General features: G+C 36.0%; 1 pseudogene across 1 annotated transcript; it reads right to left on the bottom strand.

The window, feature by feature from the left end:
* Window positions 1-5,137: 5,137 nt before the first annotated feature.
* Window positions 5,138-12,847, bottom strand: LOC145062574 (putative disease resistance RPP13-like protein 1; annotated as a pseudogene). Its single transcript, XR_013687617.1, has 6 exons — window positions 12,763-12,847; window positions 12,204-12,313; window positions 11,655-11,736; window positions 7,003-10,428; window positions 6,692-6,830; window positions 5,138-5,385 (listed from the first exon to the last, which is right to left on the bottom strand). The product of XR_013687617.1 is annotated as a putative disease resistance RPP13-like protein 1 (transcript).
* Between the last annotated feature and the right edge of the window lie 296 nt (window positions 12,848-13,143).

Below are 13,143 nucleotides of genomic sequence, written 5' to 3'. Positions count from 1 at the left end.
TAAAACATAGATCAAAGGTTTCTAGGGTTGCATGTACACCATAGGAGTGTTAGACTGCTAAAAACCTTTGAGTGATATCAGAGCCTAGGCTTGTTTGTTTGATACTTGATGCAAAGTTGTGAAAAAACTCAATTTTTCTGCACTCTCCAGCATGAACTCGCCGAGTCCATGGGGGGAATGAACGAGTCCATGAGTAAACTCATCCTACTCGTCAAGTAGCTTCGTGCACTCGATGAGTAGGAACCCCAAAATGTAGATTTTAGAGTTTTGCTGCTGGAAATGGACTAGAAACATTACCCTAAACTGTTTTGGTGTTTTAAAACTTGTTTTAGATGGTGTAATGGTTATGCTAAGCCATTTACAATGGCTAATATCAAAATTCCATGTTTTATATGTGTTCATATGATTCTTGAGATTTTGATATGATATTCTTGTTCTTATGAGTTATTGTTAGATCATAGGAATTACTTGCTAAATTGTTAATGATTAATTCTTGATCAATTATGTGTTTTAATGGAATCCATAATTTGTCCTCAAGTTATGGATTACCAAAAGTCACACTTTTAAAGACCATTAAAGGAACACATAGGTTACATAAAATGAAAAGTCACTCATTTTATTAAACCATTAACTCATAAGTTATAAAATGAAAAGTTTTGTAAAGTTACAAAACTTGCCTTGAAGTTTCGGAACATGTAAAGTCACTCTAAAAACTTTAGTTCCAACCCCTAGAATTTTAAAAGTTAAAATTCAACCCTTATACTTTATAATATTATAAGTTTAATAATAATTATACATGTATAAGAAAAAATCATTTTACCGTTAGTCGGCCTCATTCACGAAGACGGTCTATAAGGGGGGTATAAGGTTGCTTCCTATAAAATGACGGCTTAATGGGTGTCCACTCCCACCCACCACTTCCTTGACCGGTGGAGGGTCGTTAGCCGAACGGGTAAGACAAGGACTTTAAATCTTCATTAAAAGTATGATGAATATAAAGTAAATAAATGTTTTTTTTATAAATTCCCAATCTTAGTTACTTTAGGAAAATGTGAATAAGGTGCTAATTCATGAAATCACATTTGTTCTTACATGCTTTGGAGGCCTTTTCTTCTAATGTTGATGTTTCCTAACAAGATTTATGTATTCTCTATATAATAAAATAATAAGTTGTTATACATAAGTTTTGTAATTATTAAACAATTTATATGGTCTTTGAGAGAAATAGGACCTGGTTACTTGCAAGGGAAATGGGCTTTATAAACCTTTACATGACCCGCTTTTAACCAGCATTTGCTAATACTATCAGTTTCACATATGATCTGTCTGCATCATTCTTGAGGTGTATTCTGTTTCTTAATATATTTATTTTAATATTACTTGACATGTTCCTTTTATAATTATTGTATGGTAAAAAGTCATTAACAACAATATAGGAGAATCTAGTAATCAGGGAGATTTTAGTTAATTTAACAAATATATTTTTAGTATTTTGTATGTCGCTAGACCTCTGTTACTGTCAGCAAATTTCCAATTTCCTCCCCCATGACGTGACACCAAAGTTTTTCTTAGGTATAATGCAAGAAATACAAATCTACTTTCTTGTTTTTGTATCTCATACCATCCTACTTGAATATCTTTTTATTACAACATTGTAGTTTCATTTTTTCCTTATTAGGACACTATACTTTGTGAGAGACGATATTGCTAAGATTTGGTTGTGAAAGTTGATAAAATCTTCCGTGTCTTATTCCCCAATCTTAATGGTATTTATAATACAAGAATAGTTGACCTAATCTAAGTGAGGAAAATATTTACAAAATAATTTCAGCATTAAACAAAATATACGGCTAATATAAAATATATGGCTAATACACCCCCACAATCGAAACGGTAGGTGGCCGGATGTTGAGACTAGATTTAAAGTCATCGAACAGAACACGTGGGAGTCCCTTTGTGAAGATGTCGGAAATTTGAAACCATGATGGCACATGAAAGACTCGAACTTCACCCCTAGCTACTTTTTCCCGAACGAAATGGATGTCGATTTCTATGTGTTTAGTGCGTTGATGTTGAACCGGATTGGTTGACAAATAAACAGCACTCACGTTATCACAGTAGACAATGGTTGCTTTGCGAGAGGGATGATGTAACACACATAAAAGATCTCGTAGCCAACAAGATTCTGAGACAACGTTTGAAACCCCTCGGTATTCGGCTTTGGCGCTCGATCTAGAAATCGTGGTCTGTCGTTTGGAGGACCAAGAAAGGAGATTGTTTCCCATAAAGATGCAGTATCCAGATGTCGAACGCCGGGTGTCGGGACAGCCCGCCCAATCAGCATCGGTGTAGGATAGAAGCGATGTAGTGTTGGAGCCGATAAGAGTTACGCCATGATCTATTGTGCCACAAATGTATCGAAGTATTCTTTTTAGAGCTGTGAAATAGGGAACTCGAGGGGCATGCATGTGCATGCAAATTTGTTGAACTGCATAGCTAATGTTCGGGCGTGTAAAAGTGAGATATTGAAGGGCCGTTGCAAGCTGCCGAAATTCTATCGGGTTCTCCAAAAGTTCGCCGGTTTTGGCGCTAATTTTTCCTGATGAGTTGACCATTGTTGGAAGTGGTTTGCAATTTTCGAAGCCTGCTCTTTTTAGAATTTCCGCAGCATATTTTTGCTGTGCAAGGAACATCGAACCTGCAGATTGGCGTGTGACTGCAATACCCAGAAAAAAACTTAAGGGCCCAAGGTCTTTCATTGCAAACTCCTTGGCAAGGAGACCCATTAATTTATTTCGTAGAGAATCAGAGGATGTCACACGAAGAATATCATCCACGTACAACAATAGATAGGCGGTATCTCCTCCATGTCGGTAGATGAATAGTGAATGATCGGAGCGACTATGTTGGAACCCAATTTGGAAGGCGTATTCAACGAACCTTTGATACCACGCTCTCGGGGCTTGTTTTAGGCCATATAGGGACTTCTTTAAGAGACATACATGGTTGGGAAATTGTGTGTCGCGAAATCCCATTGGTTGATGCATATAAACTGTTTCATCCAAATGCCCGTGAAGAAATGCGTTTTTGACATCTAATTGGTTAATTGGCTAAGATTGAGAGAGAGCAATGGTAAGCACGGTTCTGATGGTTGCTAGCTTGACCACCAAACTAAATGTTTCTCCACAATCCACGCCTACATGTTGAGACCTCCCGTCACAAACTAACCGTACCTTATATCTTTCCAATGTACCATCAGATTTCATTTTGTGGCGAAAAATCCACATACTTCGGACACTGTTAATGTGAGGATGTCTTGGTACAAGTTCCCATGTCTTATTGTCGATAAGTGCCCGGAATTCATCAAGCATGGCGTTTTTCCAATCCAAATTGTTCAAGGCTTCGGTTGGGTTTTTGGGGATGGGAGAGATAAGAGTGGAGGCATGGAGGTTATGGGTACATTTAGGTTTAGAGATGCCGGACATGCTACGGGTTTTTATAGTACAGGTAGGAATATTGGAGGTGATGATGGATTTGGTGGTGTTGGTGGTTTCTATGGTGTTGGTGGTTTTTGGGATGGGTTCGGTGGTGTTGGTGGTTTATGTGGTGTCTGAATGTCCAGGTTGTTTGGGGCGCCGGCTATAGGTGAATTGTATGGGAGGTTTGAGAAGTCTTGAAGGGGCTGGTGGTGTTGTTGGGTGGGTGGGCGATGTTGGAATAGTACCGGTGGGAGAACTAAGCCACGTTAGAGGGTGATGTGATTCATCGGTGAATATAGAGTGGCTAGGATGTAAAAGAGAGGAACGCTGAAAGGGAAAAGAATGTTCGTCAAAAATGACAGGGCGAGATGTAATGATTTTCTGTTCAGATTCATCGGTGAATATAAGCATATAGTACCATAGTTTGTACAGTTTGCGGATAAATCATAGAATTTCTTTTGAATAAAACAATCCAAGTTTCAACTATATTTCCAAATCAACAACTTCGACGTGTCCACCATCTGTATACTAATTCAATCAATTTTAATCAACGAAAGAACTAAAGCAGGTAAAAAATATCGGACTTTAAGTTATTCACTTCTTTAGCTTGTTATGCCATGGTAATGAGCTTGGATTTACCACGGTCTTTGAGTTCTTTAAACATAGATGAAGCTGATTGAAAACACATTTTGATCACAAAAGCATATGACATCAAAATTTGAATCCCCAATTCCCTTCTGTTCACATGAAAAAGCATAATGCAATTGGAAGTTCATCATCCGGGTTGATTTTGGGATTCAATGTTTTTCAAAATTGGGGATTAGAAGTTTATTATCTGGATCTGGGTTCAAAGGTCTTCATCTTCTTCAACGATTCGGATCGGATCTCTTGTAATGTTTGTCTTTTTCATGGATTTTTGTTAAGCCCCAAACTAATCCTAAAGTGCTTTTAGTTGATTTGATTTATTAGAGTTTTTGTCATCTTTTAGGATTTAGCGGTAGTTTGGCCTTTTTTGGAGTTATGGTTGTTATTGGTTGGTTTGTTTGTGGGAGCACTGATTGTCCCAGGTCTGTTTTGGGACCACTCCCCTGAGTCTTGTTTTCTATTTATTTGCTTCCTGAGGTTTTTGTTCAGCAGCGAAGAATTAATTTGTAAAGAACTTTGTTCTCTTTAGGAGAGTCCATTCCTATCCTAATTTTCTAGTATTGTTGAGTGTTTTGTTGCCTTGAATCTGTTAGAATGCCTGAGGTATATGATAGATTCAACAAGGATCTATCAATTTTCCTTCTCTTCACAAACACCAAAAGCCTTGAAATCTTAACCCCACAATCCCAAAACATCTTGATCATGAAAAGCATATAGCATCAGAATTTGAACCCCCAATATCTTGATGTTTAACAGTTTAAGTGGTGAGATTAAAGAAATCAAACTTTTCCTCAACAACCAGATGGAACACCCCTCAAATTAATACTTGGAAATAGAAACATCTTTCCAAAGCAAATACCCAACTCACAAGTATAAATGTGGAAACTCCTCACTCTTAAATGCTCAAAAGTGAAATACTACATTTAGCAACGGTTTATTCCACCCGCTGGTGATGACAAATCATTGCAAAATTATTTATATATAAAGTGTAAAATGCATTTCAAAATAAGCCATTTACAAATGAAATCTCAATAAAAAATACCAAACGAAATTGTATGTTGATATTTAGTGCTTCCAAGTACAATCAATTAACCAATAGATGCTCACATCCATCATATATCCCAGATTTTGAAAATGTATTTGGTATTTACTTGTATCCTTGGTAGTCTCTACAATCAAATGACCTTCAACAGCCTCCATCACGTGGACTATGATATTGAATGCTGCAAGTAATCACCTGATGCATATCTCCATGTTTTGCCTATAGAAATTGAGTGACAGAATAAAACTCATTTACAGGAATATGTCAACATGCCATAAAACTGGATTTGTTAAACATGATTTCATAAACAACCTCCTCCATTAATCACTAATGAGAATAAAGAAGTTGGAAAAATATTTGAAGTCCAGAATATGTGGACTTACATCATCCTTATGATATTGATCACCGATTATATATTCTTGAAATATGATCTCAAGACAATAAGAAAAGGACCACATAAAGACACATAATCATGCTATATAAAGTTTGACCATGTTAATTTTTACCTAAACAGAATAAAGTTTTAATGTCAAATGGACTAATTTTTGTAAGGTATACACCTTGTAATAATATATTGATGCCCACCGAAAAGTAACGAGCAACAAGAAAAAAGAACAAAGGAATAACAGGGGAGTAATAAAAAAGAAAACAACTTTGATATTACTTGCTAAACAATATTTTTACTGCTTGAAAAACTTCACTTTATATGTTCCTATATATACTAGACAAAAAAAGTACCCTACGTAAGTTCTAAAACTATGTAGGAGATAAAAACTTAAATACGGTAAATTTCCTAAAATGCCCCTTGTTTAAACTAAACAAAACCAACTCCTAGAATAAAGAAACCGATTAATCGAACAATTTTAACCTCGAAATCGATACAAATTTGTAAAAAAACTCTGAAGTTATATAACAGATACTAAAAAGGGATTAAGATGATGCCAAACTTGTACAAAATGTATCAAATCAATATTTTAAGGACAATGGGTTTGACCTGGAAGGTCAAAGTTTCTGGATTGAAGCCAAAATTCCATTAATTTTTTTAGTAATTATTTCAACAATGGACAAGGTTATTGGAACCAAAAATCAATGAAAACAAACAAAATGACAACAAAAAAGAAAACACAGACACAAAGATGTTGCAACAAACTGAAGATAAAAGCATAATGCAATTGGAAGTTCTTCATCCGGGTTGACATTTATAGCTTTTCTTCTGTCAATACCAGTTTGATTATTAGTTATAAAAATTAAAATAATCTTATCAACAAACAAGTCTCAAAATTAATGTTCCTAATACTTTGGGATAAATAATGAAAAAAAGAATGCAGAGATTTGACTGTCACTTTAAATGGAATATTGGATTGATCCAAAAAAAACGAAAATAATTGGTGATGTGTATGTTAGGAGAAACACAATACCTTTAAAATTCAAAGAGAGATACAAGACGTAGAACCCTCTTTCACATTTTCAAACAAATACTAATTATAATAGGAGAAGGATATTGAACAGCAAGGAGATGACATACCTTTTATACTACCACACTTCTATTGCCAAATTTGATGGATCGGAAGTTGTTTTAAGATCTGTAATCTTCGGGCATGATATGATATGAAGTCTTTTAAGGCAGGGGAGGTGTGGTAAGACTTCTGAAAATGATTCCACGTCTGTAAAACCAAAGAGCCTTAGAGAAACAAGAGATGGTGGAAGAAGAAAAGATGATGATGATGATGATGGAGTAGTAGTAGTATTCCTTCCATCCTCTGCCACTGCAAAGGAAACCACTCCTGAACCATTACCATATAACTTTAGTTCAACAAGGAAAGGAGTAGTCCATACTTGAACATTTATATATCCGCATTTCTTCCAAAGATGTGAGACTTTGAAAATGCTCATAAGGAAATGACTTTAGATTCTTGCAGTCATTAATTTCAAGAGATCTTAGGCAAGACACAGGGAGAAACCCGAAATCACTGACTATCAATTCAGTGAGAGTGGATGGGTGCTCCTGCACTGTTAAGAAGGTCAAGGATGTCATTAAATCACAATGTCTTATCTCCAAACTCTTAACACTATTTGGACAATTGTAACTCTCCAGTGTCTCACAATAACAAAGCTCCACACGTTTAAGAGAGTCCATGCTCATCCCAAAATTATCCTCTTTCTCAGCTGATAAAACCAAGTTTTTACAAGCCCATACTTCCAACATCTGTAAACTCACAAGACTCTTGCATGCCTCTGATTCTTGTTCCCACAAGTATCTCAGTTCATCACAGATGTTGATATATAGATGTTCAAGTGCCCCAAGATGCATTAAATCTTCTCCATATAGTTGAGTAAGTCCTTCGACTTTTAACATATTTAATGCAACAAGTGATGAGGACAAACCAACCATGCTTCTTAACACTGCTTCGGAACATTCTTCTATATATAAAACCCGAAGTGAAGGTATCAATCCAATGGACACTTCAGCTAGTTCTGGACAATTTTTTATAGAGATCTCATGGAGACGAGGAAATAATCTAGGAGTTCCATGTCTGTCGCCACTATTAATCGACCATCTCTGCCAAACTTGCATATCTTTAAATTTCAGAACTTCAAGCGATGGAAATGCAATGCCAAGAAAAGAAGCAGCGGGTGCAAGAAACTCAAAACCCACAGTCTTCACCTCATTCATACTTTCAACAGCCAATTCCTTAAGAGACCATAGAATTCCAAGTGTTGGTAGATGTGTACTTCTACAACCATATAACGTAATCTCTGTTAACTGATCAAACGAGGGATCCCCGACCCAAGTAGGAAATCTCGTTCCTTTGTTATTCAGAATGTTAAGTTTTTTTAAATTACGATGAGGCCTTAGTTCTTTGAATACTTCATATTCAATCAAATCGTTACCTGAACTATCAAACTCATTCCCCCGGCCCATCTCCAAAACATCAAGACCCTTCTTTTGATGTAAGTTGGCATCTTTTGCTTGCATTGGGTTTATCACTTTTTCCAGCCCCATTATGGAAAGTTGACCTTGAAGATCCGATAGATCCTTAAGGTTGGATATTTTGAACCCGTTACCTTCTTCAATAAAGACCATGGGTAGAGTTTGTAGGCTCATCAACCCACCGATCCCCAAGGGCATCTTGTTCAATTTTGGAGTATTACTTATATCAAGATGTCGTAGGTTTATTAACCTCACAAAACTTTTTGGTAAGCTAGATAACTCATAACAATCATGAACCAACAAGCTCTGTAGATTATAAAGGTCACTCACTTCTTCCGGTAAACATGTGATTTCAGTAAAAGAAAAATTAAGTTACCGTAGATGCTTGAGACTACCAATGGATTCTGGTACCTTCATGACTAACCCGTAAGCTCCGTATGTATAATTGCCTAGGTGCAAACCCTCGACACTTAGCACTCTCAGGAACTGTAGTTCAGGAAGTAATTCAAGAACCTTTTCCAAAAACCCATTGTTTTCGAAACCAACCCGCATGATTAAGAAAGTTCGCAAGCATTTAGCTCTTTGTAATTTATTAAGCTTCCTATATGATCCAGATCCTTGAACCACAAATGAAAAATGACGAACCTTCTCAAAAGTTTCATTCGTGTCCGATACATCCACGTCACCGTCCATCCTAAAGGAAAACTCTTCTGCAACATTTGTGGCCAAGTCATTTATTAGGTCGTGCATTGTGTATCCTAATTCGTCGTCCGTTGAATGTTGAAAAAAGGACCTTGACTTTAGCTCTTCAAAATACTCATGACCTAAAAGCTCCATTGACCTGTTTCCTTTTGACTGGGACAAAAATCCTTCTGCCATCCACAATAGGAGCAACTTATTCTTGTCAAACACATAGTCTTTGGGAATTAAAGAGCAGTATGCAAACAACTGCTTCAGATGTGGAGGGAGGTGATAGTAGCTTAATCTTAGAGCCGGAAGAATATCACTTCCATCCTCTATATCCCATATCTCACTCTTCAACAACTCTTCCCATTCATTAACATTCCTATTTCCCTTCAAAATCCTCCCAAGTGCTTTCAAAGCCAAAGGCAATCTACCACATTTCTGAACCATACCTTCACCAAGCAACTTAAATGTTGGATGTTTATCAAAGCTTTTTTCACCTAACGCGTGTTGAGCAAATAATGATAAAGCATCTTCATTTGACAAAACGTCCAGAGGGTAAGTTTCTTGTGAGTCCATCACCGATGCAACGCTGGTACTCCTGGTTGTGACAATAATTCTACTTCCAGGTGCCCCTACAAGAAGAGGGTTTTGGAGGAGTTCCCACTTTTTGTGGTCTTCGTTCCAGACATCGTCCAGAACAAGTAGGAACCTCTTCTTTGAAAGTTCTTCTTTGAGGGCCACATGAAGCAGATCTAGATTAGCAAAATCTTTGTTTTTCCCAGTTACTGCTTGAAAAATAGCCTTGCTAATGTTAAATACATCCAACTCTTCAGAAACACAAACCCAAGCTCTAAGCTCAAAGTGATCCTTCACTTTCTCCTCGTTGTACAAAACTTTGGCAAGAGTGGTTTTTCCTATCCCACCCATTCCAACTATCGACACTACGCTCACATTTTCATCACAACCTAACAACTTACCCAGTAATGTCACTTTATCCCCTTCCCGACCCATGATTTTGGACTCATCAACCAGTGAATTTTCCTCAAGCCTTCTCTCTAGAGTTGACCTTTCATCAGTCACATTCAAACCCAGGTCATTTTTCTGGTCAACAAGATCATGCAATTTGATGGTGATCTCTTCTAGCTTAGAACTCATCTGCTGACCATACATAATGTTGCGAGGAGTGAAATTAGTACAGCAATTTGGGACGAGCTTCAATACCTTACTACTACTGGAGCTGGCTTGAGCTTCTTGATTCAACTTGCGTCGCAGAGCTTCGGTGGCCAAATCATCGAGTACATCATCTATGTCGTAAGCCAATTCCTGGAGATCGTTCACCCACAGTTGAACATCTGTTTCTTTTATTTGCTTCTGGGTTGCATCAGCAAGCACGGCTTGGATCAGGGGCAGGTTTTTCTTCCATTTCTTCAGCTGAGAATCAATCCCTTCCGTTCGAGCCAGCTTCATCAAGTCACCGGAGATCAGCTTCTCACACAGCACTGTGATGACGGCGCTAACAACTATTTCAGCCATTGGAATTTGGAGAAAGGAAAGATTCGGTTCTTCTGTTTGAGGGCTTTGATTTGAAGCGATCACAATTTTGCAGATAAGAAGAAAAAGGTACGTAGACCGAGTAGCTGGAACTCACTTAGAAAGCATACACTATAGTTATAGTAGGGTCCATAGACATACTTTATTATCTAGTTATCCCGTCCGTCCTTTTTGCCATGCCAATTACTTTTTCTTTTTCAAAAAACTGGAATCGGATTGACCAATTTACATAAATATCATCTATAGTTTCATATTAGTCCCTTTTTAATTTCATTAAACAACAATAACACTTAACCTTTTTGTAATTTACTATAATTACACTAGGTGTGAGACCCGTATATTATACGGGTTAATTAAAACAAAATGTTAATATAAATGATTAAATGGAAAATTTATTTGAATTTGAATTTTGAGATAACTGAAAATTATGAGAAAAAAACATGCAAAAAATAAATAAATTAAAATTATGTGTTTAGTTATCAAATTTGTGTACTAAACAGGTAAATTATAACAAAATGCTAAACATAAAGGTTTAAATTATAAATTTATTTGAAATTGAAATTAATAATCATTATGATAGGTTTAATTTATGGAAGTTATTTTAATGATATATTGGAAATAAAAAATGAAGTAAATGACAAGTGGAAAATAAATATATCTCAAAATTATGACAAAATGACATATGACCAATTGAATGAGAGAATGACATGTGGCAAAATCATTCTTATTTATTAGGATAGATTAAGTACATGATAAAAAAAATTGAATATTTTAAGTAAATTATATTGTTAGAAAGAGCCACTTCATGCCAGTAATAAATATAGACCAACGGTTAAATATATTTGAAAACTTTTTCATTTTTAATATTATAAAAAAATATTGAATATGAATTATATAAGAAGACAATATATGAAATTTATATTTTTAAGTAATTATATAATTATGTAAGACTGATTATCTTTAAAATATTTGTTGATGCTAGGGAGTGGTTTATAAAAGATAGACTACTAGGCAAATGTGATGGTCCCATTGTCCTTATGAATATGAATTATATAAGAAGACAATATAAGATGAACTTGTTAGATTAATGGTGTGTTACAAACTCCTTGAGTAAGTTATCCAGTTCTCCAATTAATTTAACCAGGACTTAAGTACAAAAATGATAAGTTAGATGAATAATAAAATGGAACTTGCAACTACAGTCAAATGAAAAGATAGATTTCATATCTCCCCTATTGCGTTTAAAGTTCACTTTTTTATCACATGGAAACTGTGTAACAATGGCTGCAGTTTCAAGAAAAAAACGATTTGGTTCCACTCAAATCAGTTGGAAGCTGATTAAGCTTATCTTTACAAACGGGTTCAAAAATGGAAGTCTTCTGTTGCTTTCCCTTCAGTTTCTGCAAAACATGGGCAATCCATATTGATAAATAAAAAGTTTTATATCTCAGATGCAAATAATTAAATTTACACATCTCAAATCTAAATGAGCCAAGTTAACAAAGTCTAAATTCTTATTCTTCTATTTGGATAAGCCTCCATGACTAAAATAAGAATCACAATGCTTTCAACTGTTGTAGAAAAAAATTAACCAAAGTTTTCACAGATAAAATACCTTTCGCTTAAGAAATTAACATCCAATTTTTGTTCTCTTTTGCCTGAAAAGAAAAATGGACAGCTGTCAAAAATATACACCATCAGAATCATCTCCGTAGAAATATTAAAGAACACACGTAATTGGAGAAAGAGGAAGAGAGAAGTATGAGATAAAAACTCTGTTTGATTTTAATCCTTCCAACATCCAAAAGAACGTCATCATAACCACACCAAGACAGAGGATATTGACAATCGAAGAAAAGAATATTACCTTTTCTCGTTTTCCATTGACATAATCTTGAACATTAAAATACAAACTAATGACATTGAGGGTGAACGAGGGGAGGAAAGCAAAGTGCAGAATTGTAGAGAAATCAGTGACTTTAAATTAAGTTATGACTTCAAATTCAAAAAAAGGAAATAACCGGAAAAACCCAGAAATCAATTTTACCTTGTAATAGCACAATATTGAACTCATGTACAACTGAAATATAAGAGTTAGGAGTAATTTACTCTCTTTCAGTTTCATCTTCCTGTATATATATACACTTGTACTCTCTTGTTCATGATATATACGAAAATACACTTCCCATTATGGCATCACAACTCTGAAATCTCTCACAATATTTTCTCTGCTCTCGTGATTTCCTCCAAGGCAGCAGGTTCTCAGTTTACTCAATCTTGCTGCCAAAAGCACCTCTAACCTAATTTTCCAAATCCCATCTATCACAATCAAACTTGATAGAGACAACTACGTTCTCTGGCGCACAACAATTGTTCAGCTCTTGAAACTTTTGACCTGGAATAGTTTATTCTTCATCCTAATCCACCGCCTACAACCATTAATGTTCCAGTTGTTTCTGCTTCTCCGGCCACTGCTGATGCTCCTGCTGTGACCCCTACTCCGGCCACCATAGCTCCCAATCCTGACTATGTTACCTGGAAGAAGAATGATAGAGCCCTAGCTCTCGGTACTCTGTCGACTTCGTCTCAAATGGCTTGGCAAGCCATCGAACGGAACTTTCAAGCCCAATCTAGGGCTTCTCGACTACAATTTCGAGCCCAACTTCAAACCCTTTCCAAAGGGTCCATGTGAATGATCGACTACATTGAGAAAAAGCGATCTATTGCAGATTTCTAGCTACTACCAATCTTACTCCAATCTCTGATGAGGAACTTATTGGTCATATATTGACTGGTCTTGATTCGTC

The sequence above is a fragment of the Lactuca serriola genome, chromosome 1, assembly GCF_051521515.1.
Source record: "Lactuca serriola cultivar US96UC23 chromosome 1, Lser_US96UC23_V15, whole genome shotgun sequence".
NCBI classification, from domain to species: Eukaryota; Viridiplantae; Streptophyta; class Magnoliopsida; order Asterales; family Asteraceae; genus Lactuca; species Lactuca serriola.
This window is presented reverse-complemented; position numbering and strand designations above follow the sequence as displayed.